Genomic DNA, 12,157 nt, shown 5'->3' on the forward strand with positions numbered 1-12,157 from the left:
TATGTCATATTTCATTTGGGAGCTACTATTTACTTACAAAATTGTAGCATCAGAAATACAAATGAACTGGATACAGGGCCTACTATTTAAAATACCTGAATGCTGCATTTTTAACAAGTCCCCTGTGTCACTTCATAATTTCTATGCTTTATGTTTAAAAGTTTGTGATAACTGAAATGATTCAGGCTTCCATTTATCACCATTTCTCTGTAAACAGCACATAATAGGTAAATATAGTTTTACTTCTCAAATAATAAAATGGTAAAATGGAAAAGTCATCACTGTATTTGATCATTTTAATATTTGTTTTGCTGGGAAAATTACTTTTCAGCATTAAAATTACTTTTAATAAATAATTCTGAAAGCTTTGTAAAATAATTGTAAGTCTCAGAATGAGCAAAAATCACCTTGAGGAACATTGAAAGAAATATCAATATTTTTATGTCAGTTGTTAACCTACATTTTAATACCAGTATTCATTTTCTTTCTTTACTAACCAGTGGTGCATCCATAAAACAATAAAATGCATCTGCCGAGTGTTAGACTTTGTTATTGCCTCATGATTTTATTTTTTCTTCACTAACTGCTCATTTGTTGCTTTTTTATTTATTTAAATTATTTTAGTTGACAAATAAAAATTGTATGTATTTATTCTGTACAATATGTTTTATATATAAAACATATTGTACATTGCACATATAAACATATTTAGCCATTGCTATATATATATATATATATATATATATATATATACATATATATATATATATATATATTAAGTAAATTAATAGATATAATACATCACATACTGTCTTTGTCCATTTTATGTTGCTGTATCTGAATACCTGAGGCTAATTTAAAAGGATAGAGGTTTATTTTGGCTTACATTTCTAGAGGCAGGGCAGTCCAAGAGCATTGCCCAACATCTGCTCAGCTTCTGTTAAGTGCGTGGTGCTGGGACATATCATCAGTGAAACATATAGAGGAAGTAATCATTCATTAATGGAGCCTTGATTATTTATAACAATCAATTTTTATGGTAACCAATCCATTCCCAACAGAAGAAACTTCACCACCACTAGAAAAGCATTAATCTCTCTTCCACAGTTTAACTTCTTAAAGGCAGCTGTACCTTTCAACACCAAACTTCAATGTAAGTTTTGATGGGAACATAGCGCATAATTGTTGTGTGTTTTTTTGTGTGTGTATGTGTGTGTGTGTGCGTGTGTGTGTGTGTGTGATGAGAGATGAGGATATTTAAAAACTACTCTATACACAATTTTCAAGCATGCAATACATTAATATATGCTATAGTCACCATGTGGTATATAGTAGGTCTTCTGAAATTATCCCTTCTAAAATTTTGTTTTACCTTCTTGAACTTACCTACTCATTTGCTTCTTGATGCATTCAAAGATACTCTTAAAAGTTTCATTTTGAGAGAATGTACTTCAATAATTATTTTATCAGTCAATTTAAAATAGCATTTCCCTTTTTGCATATATCTATTTTATGATATGACTTCTTGGAAAAATTTCAAGATTTCATGAATAGCGCTCAACCGAAGGCAAGTGTCTGGCTATCTTCCTATAGGATAGAAGAATGCAGAAACTAACAGAAACACATTGAAAGACAAAATAATATAAGACAAATGGAATTAGTTAATCAAAATTAATGAATTTTTCTTACAAAATAATTAAGGTATAGAGACCATTCTCCTTGAATTAAAAGGACTGCATCTGCCGCGATCCTGGGTGTTTCCTTGCGTGTAGTTGATGTTTCCACCATTAACAAAACTGTTTTAAAACACTCTAAGATTAGGTGGCATTAAGTCCAGAACAGAGTGGATAATAAATAATACCACATTGCTTTCCTGGCCTGGTAAATCAATTTTTTATAGAGTTCCATTCTTGTAAATGTGAAAAGAGAGTGTAGCATAAATATTGATGGTACCGTTACAAACTCAAGGTAATAATCTGGCTAATATAACTTAAGTTTTCTTAATTGGTTAAAAATCATCTAGAATAAATGAACATTTAGAATTTTGTTTAAGGAACAGTATACAACTTTAAAATTCAGATCCTCTGAAGCCAGTCTACAGTAGGGATGTTAAGATTCATAGTCCATTAAACACCTGAATGATTGAATACTTTGTGCCGCATCTGACTCTTTTACTCATTTAGAAAAATTTGACCCCAATGTTCACAAAAGCAAGATAACTAATGAGAATAGCAAGTCACATCAGTTTTTAGTTAGGATAAACATTTATAAAATTACCACGAAAATAAACTATACTATTTTTAACCCCAGTGTTTCCTCAAGAAGTCTCATCTACAAAGGCAAGAGATCTCTCTTTCTTCTCCTTTTCATCCTCTACATACACATCTCTCATAGATTCCTTACACATAATTCAGTACCTCTCGTTACTTCTAACATAGCATTCAAATACTCTTAAGCATGACCTAACTATAATGATTATGTTTATACAACATGTATATTGATATGGTTATCTGCTCATATTTTTCCTTTCTAGAACTTTCTAGAATTCTCTTCTGAACTACTACAAGGGTCACACTTGAGACATAGGATAAGAACTTCTTCCAGTGAAAAATAAAGGCAATTATTATTTAAAGATACAGAGCCTCTAGCCACTGAGGTGATAATGAAAGGTGAAGAGTGATATTTAATTCTGGAGAATATGCAATATGGGAAACAGTAGAGTAATGTAGTATTTCTAGTCTAGAAAAGACAGACTAGAAGAGTATTTCTCCAAATATGGCTTTTGCTAACTTGCACTAAATTCCAAGGGAAACTCTTAAAAACACCAGTTTTAAATTCCATCAGAAACCAGATAAATCTGAATGTGGGGGGTGAAGCTCAGACTATTAACAAAATTATCAGATTATGAGGCACACTCAAGTATGGGAAATATGGTAGAGATTACATATAAAAATTGGTAAGTAATAGAAAATATATAACAATACACTTTTTTCCTTTGATTAGATCTTTAAAATTATGAAAATAAATAAAGTAAAAGCTAGAAGAGGCTGGTGACATTGGTATAAATTAATTACGTTTTCTGAATCTAATGATGAAGACTTCATTAACATTTGATAATAGATATTACTTAATTTTTTTTTCTTGTAGTAAAATGTTCAAAACGGATTTAATAGATTCCCAAACATTCCTCAAATTAAGTTTTCTTGGAAAAATTGTAAAAATACCATTAACTGGAATGAAAATGTTACATGTACACTATTGGGAATAATGTATTTTTATAGAGTTGAGTATCTATTTCTCTAAAAGATTAGGTGGCATTAAGTCCAGAACAGAGTGGATAATAAATTTGAATTTTAGTGAATGAGTGAAATATGAGAGTTTTTTCATCTTTATGTACTTTTCTTACTGGTAATATGGACAACTGAAATATACTGAGTCTAAACTTTGAAAGTCTTGTTATTGGTTGCACATTGAAGATTATAATATATGGAGCACTTTAATGTCATGATATGGCCTTTGTCTCTTTTAATGGTGTTTGATTTTGCATCACATAAATATTAGAAACAATTTTCAAATCATTCACTTTTACATTGTATACCTTTTATTGTCATATTTGCACTCATTGTGTTTGTGCCTGTAGGTGCAAAAGTGGTTTCTATTCAAGATCATAGAGCTAGTTTTAACTTATATGCTTTTCAGTTGGTGTGTAGAATAGAATTGCATTTAATGTTTTTATAGCAGCACATGGGCTTAACTTTACCTTACTTGTAGTTTAATATTCTCATATGCTCTTTCTTTCTTTCATTCTTTTCATGCCCTTTCTTCTTTTTGATGAAGTAATCATTGGTTTAATTTATCCATTTTTCTCTTTTCACTTAGTTATGCCTAAATCTGTATTTTTATTTATTGTTTCTCAATATCACAGTATGCATCTTCCCCACTCGCTCCCCTCATCCAGGACCAAAGATTGAACCCAGGGCTTAGTGAGTGATTGGCAAATGCTGCCCATGAGTTAAATCCCTAGCATCACAATATGTGGTGCTCCCTTCAGAAATGTTCTACCACTTTACACATAATATAAGAACTTTATAGATACACTCTCAGTTATCTCTAATGTTCATTGGCCTCTGTTTTCCACTATTTTACTTTCATATATTGACTGAAATATAAACTACAATGCATTATTATTTTTATCTCACAAATCAATATTCCTTTATAGAACTGTGACATCTCAATCTTATTAAGACCTTTATATTTACTCATATAACACCCTTTCTGATTTTTCTCATTCCCATGGTTTTCTCTCTGGGTAGTTTCGCTTCATTCCAAGAATTATTTTTGAACATCTCTTGAGTGTATTCAAGTTTATCAACAATGAATTCTTTCATCTGTCTGAAATGTCACTATGTCATACTTATTTTTGATGATACTATTGCCAGACATAGAGGTTGAGGTGAACAATTTATAGTTAATGAGAGAAACAGCACCTTTGCCTCACTTCTCCTGTCCTGCCATCAGCCTATCACAGCCTGACACAGCTACATTACAGGATGTGGCTCTTTGTCAACATTCAATCGCACATTCATCCATATCTCAACACACCTTGGCTCAATGGACTTGAATCCTATTTTAATATGAAAAAATAGTGGTTGCTAAAATATATACTTGTGAATTGACTGTTATATTTAAAATAGCATATTCACTTTGTTCATATTTTACTAATATGCAATGATATATATAATTTTACCATTTTAAAAACTAAAAAATGATAAAATTTTAAATCTGTTGATATACATACACACAAAGAATTGTCATTTTAAAGTACATTATATTAAGATTATTTTATATACAGTATTTATGTATTATAATACAACCGAGAAACTAGATTTATGATTCTTACACAACTGATATTCTTATCATTTATTTATGGTTCATATATATGCATTTAAATATCCATGAGCACATTTGGAGATACTATTTAAAATTCATTTTTGGTGTGGGTACTTAAACATTCTGGTTACTTTTTCTTTTTAAAAAACATTTTCATACAAATTATTTAATTTTAAAATATATTAAGATTAGCTAAACACAATAGTTAGTGTTGAGATGTCAATTAAAGAAATTAGTTTGGAGTACCTATGGAAAAAGTTCATACATAGTGTGTCCAAGAGAAGAAAATTTCTGTGGGATCTTACATACATTGTAGCATTCATTTTTAAAGCCTCAAAGATATTCATATGGGGTATAGTTTGGTTATATAGCATATATATTTTAAAAGGAACATTTTAGCCTACCAGGGATGAGATCCTGTGTTTGAATCCTAATGCAAATTTTTTTTAAAGGAAAAGTTTTGAATAGTTCCCAAACCTTTGAAAATTGCTATATAAAAGATAACTCTTTGCCATGAACAATTTTCATATTCCATTGTAGTAAACAAAAATAACAACAAAACAACAAGATGGTATATAATAACATTAATGTATTCCAAGTAATATGTATGTTTAATAGAATTTAATAGATATTGGTTAGTAAATGGTATTTCTCTTGACCATTCCATTGAGATGTATGTTTTGCTTATTTCTACCATGTGACTCTTTACACATGTTAGACTAGGATCCACCAGACATTATACTGAGTATGATTTCATACACTGAAACAAATTAATTCTACACAGATGGTCATTCTAGACTACTAATTACTATGTAACCTAGGTGAGGCCAGAAGAGGGTTTTTTGGAGATTTTGTCAATTTAATATTCTACAATGCAGAGTTCTTTTCTTTCCACAACTGTTGAAATTAAATTCTAATTGACCATGCTCTGTTTTACTAGATAAAACTTTTCTCTAGTAGTATTAGTGAAGAAATTCAGGAAAGAAATAAAAACAAGTGGGAAAGAAAGTTAAAAAAAAAAAGAAAGAAAACGTAGAAGGGAATGCTGAAGTTGACTGATGGCTGAATTCAACTTCATGCATTCAGTTTTCTGATACAGCTCCAACATTGTATCCATTTGAAAACTTTAGGCTGGGCATGGTGGCTCAGCCCAATAATCCCACATAACAATACCCTGTCTCAAAATAAAAATAAAATAAAATAAAAAATAAATCAGAAGATCTGGGTATGTAGCTCAATGGTAAAGCTACCTTAGATTCAATCTCCGTAAAAAATATAAAATTAAATTAATAAACAAAACCTTATACTAAATATAATGATGAGAAATAATAATTTATAAACAATGGTGCAGAGTAAAATTTTTCTTTGATTTGGGAAACTCTTTAAAAATACATTACAGCATAGTTTTCATAAGATAAAGCCAATTTCTGCATTGTTTTGTGGTGCTGCTAATGATCCTGTCCACTTTGGTTGATCTCTATTAACCAAAAATCTTCCTGGGCTTCCAGAGTGTTTGAAGTAGGACTAGGTAATGGGCATTCTTTTTTTTTTTTTTTTTAACTTCATTAGGTAGTACAGCGTACCATGTAGTACAAGGGGTTATTCTCTACTTCTAAATAATAGATTAGTCATCATATCCACATGGGTTTTAGAGGCATTAATATTTTTTTGCCAAGAAATTCATGCTCCCTTCAATTTCATTTTGGAACAAGATAGAAAAACAGAAACTAGATTTATTTCCCACTTGAAGTAATTGGAAAACAGAGAAAATACATTAAATAATGAAGTGCAAGACATTGGACAAGAGGGAACGGAAGACAATAGTTCCTTAAAGAAGGGGAACAAATGAGCTAAGCCTTTCTCCTGCCCCTGTTGACTGCCTTGAATTTCCAGGCTGCAGTGCAGAGTCAGAGAATGGTGAGGTGATGAATAGAGCTGTTTTTCAGGATAGCCCAAAGCAGCTAGAGCTCTCACACACAGAATGAGAGACAGCATGGGAGAATCAATAGCACCACAAAAAATCAGTTGGCAAAGAATATATATATTTCTATTTGAAACATGGGTGAGTAAATGGAATAGGAGACCATCAGCAATTTCCAGTGACATTAAGGGTCCATTTGGGCCTAGTGATTAAGAATTAAAAGTTAGCCAAGTCAATATAGCTGTACGTGTTTATCTAGAAATATTCAGATCGTGGGAAGCCACAAAGCAAGTAGAGAAGTTTAGTGTAGCCAAGAGAGTACTAAGAAATAAGAAATGGGCAAGGAAATTGAAGCCATAACCTGGAGATGTTTACTGTTTTTTAGATCCTACTTGTCTTTTCCTCCATTTTTTTTTTTTTTTTTGTGCACCAACTTATTTTGTGACTTTTACACATATTGGCCATATTTTATTTCTTTCTAATCACTAATTCCACTGTCCATTTCACTGCAACTGCTGATCACATGGTCATTAGTTAATTTCATGTTGCCTAAATGGGAAGTAATATTTCTGACCTATGCAACAAAGGAGTACCACTCAACATTGCCAGTCATTTTCTCTCTTTATTCTCCGGGTTACATGAAAACACTCCCACTTTAATTTCCACGAGCCCTCAGTTCCTGACCTTTTATTTTATTTTATTTCTTCTCTTTCAGTTATTCTATGTTGCTTTTACTTATCATTTGTGAAAATATGAGTCCCAGATTGATTTCTTTTAGTTTGAAATTCTCCTCTGAGCTTCAGATTTATGTGCATAATCATCCTATTTTAAAAATCCATTTTTATATCAGAGTTTGCTGCCTGAGAGAAGTATCCTTTAAATATAATGATTTGAAGGGTTGAAAGTAAATATGAGGAAAATGCATAGTTAAAAATTTAAGCAAAAAAATTTATTAATATCACATAAAACTGGCTTCCAGTCAAAGTATATCATAAGTAAAGATGGACATTTCATTATGGTAAAAGGGAAATTTCATCAAGTCTTAACAATGCATACATCTCAATTACTTTTTTTCTTAAAATTTATTTAGATATGATGATACATTTGATTTGATTTTATAAGATATGTGTTAATTTGCATAGTTTTTACTGTTTTAGTTTCATTAATATTCAAGGAAAATATGAATTTTACTTCTTTTTGAGTTTTTTAAGTTTTATATTTCATAAAATGTTTTATTTAAGTATTGAAATTTTCAACAAAATTGAATATATGACTTTATTAGTAAAACTATTACTTTTATTTTATCCAATACGTGAATACTACTATACTACTGTCACTTGGTGTCATTTCATTCCTTTTCTTTCTCCATTAAAATTCCAAAATATTTATTTTTTAAAGAATAAGTAATTCTTTTATCTTTTTATCATGGGTTTGTGATTTCCTTCAACAATTTCTCCCAATTATTATTATTATTATTATTTTACTATTTATTTAATCTTCTTTACTCTTGTAGCTGGGCTCTGCAGTATGTTTAAAAGTTAGGTTTTTCTCTTTTCGTATTTAGGTCCACATTTCTACAGTACATAGGCTGTTTCTAAAATTTATATAGGGTTTTATTATTGTTAATTCCAATGAGTTTTAATTTTCATTATAGCCTCTTTTTGTCAATATCATTATTTATTAAAATTTCTACATTTAAGGAGAGTTTGAATTATTTTCTAGAAATTATGTTTTATGTTTTTGTGCTCAGAACAGTTCGGCTGTATCAATTGGTATTTAAACTTTTGAAAGGCCTTAGTGTTTGAGCTAAGATGATTTCTTTTTTTCATAAGTATTTCAGATATAATTAAAGATAACATATCCTTTTTAAGAATATTTGTTTGATACACAAGTATTCTAGATGTGCTCAAAAGAGTTACATTTTTTTAAAATTGCATATAGTATTCTATGAATGATCATTGTATGAATGACCATTAAATCACATTTTGTTTGAATCACATTGTGTGATTCAAACCATCAATTCTTATTAATTTTTATTTGATATATTAATTATTTATTATTTTATGAATAGTTATAGGGAAAGGAATAGAGAGAGTGATTGAAATTGGTGCTACACATCTCTTTTAAAAATAATTACCATGTAGTAATCAATATATACTCGTACATAATACTGCTATTTATCTCAAATTTATTTTTCTTTGCAGTCTATCTGGATTAGTTTTGTTTGTGGCTTGGCTTTTCCAGTTAAAACATTATCTGACATATTTCTTCCATTAGTTATTTTCATTTTTTATACTTTTTATGATTTTGTTATTATCTTTTATTTATCATATTACTAAAATTTAAAAAATGAAATTTAACTACCAGCTATTTTATTTATTAATTTATTTGATTTACATTTTGCTATTCTATTGTTATATTTAAATTGTTTTCCTTACATGTTTTATATTTGCCCATATGTTTAAAACAATTCTCATGCATTTTTTGTCTTTATTAAAGTGTTTGTCTTAACTTTTATGTTTACCTCCATTAAAATTAATTTTGAGAATTCTTTTGTAAATTGTCATTTTATCAATATCTCATCTCCATTCCACATTTGCTGAATAAGGCTACGAATAATCAGCAATTATAAACTTTGCTAAGATTCATTTCTGGTTAAGAATAAACAAGAAAAATAGACATTTTTTGTAGATTAAATCCAAATGTAAATTCCATATACCTTTGCCTCTTGCATAGCACTTGTGCTTAGGAGAGAACAAGTATATTTGTATGTATGTGGAATGTCTGATACACACTGAGGATATCTCTTTGGACATATACAAAGCAGTTTGACCATGTACTATAGATAACGCCAAGCACAAACATTTTTGAAAGTTTTCCATTAAACACTCAAGAGTTATGTGACTCAGCATATGAATCATGCTTTTTTTAACACCTGCATTACTGAACTTAAGTTCACCAGATATTTCAAGTTATTATTGATTTTACATTTGGGATTCGTTAAAAAATATAAATTAAAGCTATATGGATATTATAATTTGGATCTGTAAAGTCCCCCAAAAAGCTCACAGTATTAGACAATTCAGCCATGTTCCAAAGTGAAATTAATGCTTCATGAGACCTGCCAACCTCTTCAGTGGATTAATTCATTTAATAGATTAAAAATTTGAATGAAGTACTGGGTGGTAATTGTAAGCAGGTAGGGCATGACTGAAGAAAACACACAACTGGGACCTAGCCTTGGGAATTTTATCTGTCCCTGGTCACTTCTCTCTTTCTCTTTCTTTCTCTCTCTGTCCTTCTTTCTGCTTCTTGACTTCTCCATTTCCATAAGCTGAGTAACTTTCCTTCATCACATCCTTTCTCTATGATGTGCTGATTCACTTCAGGCCTAGGGTCATAGAGTTGGAAAACTATAAATTGAAAACTCTGAAACTGTGAGCCAAAATACCTTCCCTTCTCCACATTGTTCTTCTCAGGTGTTTGGGTCACAATGATAAAAAAGCTAACATAACAAAATAACTGAAATATTTCTTGAATTAAAACTTAATATACAGTTATTTTATCATTAATGTTAGCACACATCATCAAGAAACAGTAACTGCAATCTTTAATTGAACTCCAAATTAATAAATAGAGATGGTCTATCATCCTGCCATTCCAAATTTTAAAAACTTTGCTACCCTAACTTTCAGTAGAACTTTTGAACTTAGTTCTGGCCTTTCCTTATTGAAAAAAGCACAAATAAATTTTTCTTTGATTGCTCTACTATATTCTGTAAGTTTTGTTGTGATTGTATCTTACCAAAATATACGCTTCAAACTTGTATATTAAAGAAGACAAGAAAAGCAAATCACATGATGATATTTTATGATGGTGTTGCTAAGTAGAGTTAAGAAAAAATAACTTCATTTTAAATTGAAATTTCTCCAGAACAGATTTTTTTTTGTTTCCTTATGCCAAATTTAAGGTATACCATTTCAAACTAGATCAATAAAGAGTTTTTTTGACAAAATGATGGTAAGTAATGAATTAAATATACAGGTTAATACTGTATTCTCAATTGAAAGTATTAGCAGAACTTTAAAAACTGTCCCATGATTTATTTTGCCATAATAATTAGATGTGAAATTTCAGAGATTTGTTACACTTAGTTCAATTTATAAATAAAAGAATTAAATATTAGCTTCAGTGTTATCTGAATGAACAGTAGAAATCATGTCGTTCCTCTTTCTCATTATGCTTAGTTTTAGAACACTTTTGTTAACAAGGTAATATCAATACTCAAACTCATATTTATTCATATCTTGTAACCTCTACCTATCTTGATCTTAGTTCATATTAAAGGTTGCATAATTTAAAAACTAATTAGAATAAACTAAATATGACTGATAGGATAAAATCATTGTGGGATAAAAATAGATACAAATCAGCCACTGTATTATTATACATAGCATATACTTGACATGCATAAACAAATAATTAACTGTTTATTAAAAAGATCTAAATAATAAGCTTTAACCTTTCACAAAGGTCATCTGATTACATGATGAGCCAGAACAAATAAAACCATTTTGGTTGTGACTATTTAAGAAAGTTTCTAGAATTTGGATAGAGGTCATTTTATTATCTGCAGTTTATTCTCATTGTGAAATTTGTGATGTTTAGGCTGAAATTAATTTCATTAGATATTTACACAAATATATAGAAAACATTTATGCTATTGATGTTATTTTAGTAACAAAAATACACCTCAAAGGAAAATAAGACAAGGAACATGAAGACTGATTTATTACTGTATTTTCTGAAAATTTCAGTTCCATCAAAATAATTAATTAAATTTAAATTCTGGGATGATATACAGAAAGTTGCACACAACTGATATCATTTGGAAAAGTCAACCAAATATTAAAACATCTGTGGAAGTATTCCTGATGTATAATTAGGTACAAAGTATAATTTTAATATATAATATAATATATTTTATCTATTGCTAATATTTCTCAATTTTCATGAAAATCAACAAAAAAGAGTCATCATTAATCATAGGTGTTATATTACTTTAGATTATAACTAGAGAAGTCTACATTATCGTGACTTTTTAAACATAGATTCTAGTAATCATGGTTCTAATCATGCATTTTTAAAGAATTATTTAAAATACACTGAAGTGTGCATACTTAACCATAGTGTGGGTAAATTATTTGATATGCTCATCAATATGCTCTAATATATTCGATATGCTTTAAAATATCCAATTTAGATGAGATCAGTATGTAAATACCAATATTGCATTTTTTTTCTTACCATGCCCAAGGAAAATTTTAAAAGACTTTTTCTTGTACT

The sequence above is a fragment of the Callospermophilus lateralis genome, unplaced genomic scaffold (assembly GCF_048772815.1).
Source record: "Callospermophilus lateralis isolate mCalLat2 unplaced genomic scaffold, mCalLat2.hap1 Scaffold_43, whole genome shotgun sequence".
Classification (NCBI taxonomy): domain Eukaryota; kingdom Metazoa; phylum Chordata; class Mammalia; order Rodentia; family Sciuridae; genus Callospermophilus; species Callospermophilus lateralis.